Raw genomic sequence first — 712 nt, forward strand, 5'->3', positions numbered from 1 at the left:
CGTTCAATAGTTTATTTAAAGGGTTGGGGGGTATGGGAGTTTCAGAGGTACCGGGAAATCAAAAAATCAGCACATGTGTAGCTCCCCAGTAGAGAGCAGGAGCTGGATGATCCGAGAAGTCCGGAGCAGGAGAATACGGAAAGCAATTGAGCGGATCCGGACAGTAGAGGGTCAAAGGCTTTTCCCAAAACAGGCAGGTAACGGTACTGTAGCAGACGATCTGACAAGTGAGGACTGAAAAACAAGGCATTATATACAGGACATGATGAGTGGTGAATGCAGTGCCAGCTGGTAGGGATGAGGGGTGAGGCAGAGCAGAGCAGAAAAGAGAGAAAAAGTCATCAAACGCCAATCAGCGTGTTACCAGGCAGAGAGAGGGCTCATGACAGCCCAACCCTAATTGGCACAAGTAGTATATAATATCTATCTTCATAAAGTCATAACAAATGCTTTGACAAAAAAGATTAAATTGTTTAATACAGTGGTATTCAAACTTTAACCAAGATTCACTACCATGTAAAATAGATACAACTGCTTTCTTTACTCATATTGTCATTAATTTCTGAACCTGGCCACAGACTGAAACTTTCCACAATGCAATATTTGTATATAATATTCCTTTTCTAGACCAGGCTTTCACTGCTCCATCTATTCTGCTGCTGCTCTGAAGTGACAACATTTCATAATGTAATTAAAGTACAATATACTGTGT

Source organism: Etheostoma spectabile, chromosome 21 (genome assembly GCF_008692095.1).
Source record: "Etheostoma spectabile isolate EspeVRDwgs_2016 chromosome 21, UIUC_Espe_1.0, whole genome shotgun sequence".
Lineage (NCBI taxonomy): Eukaryota > Metazoa > Chordata > Actinopteri > Perciformes > Percidae > Etheostoma > Etheostoma spectabile.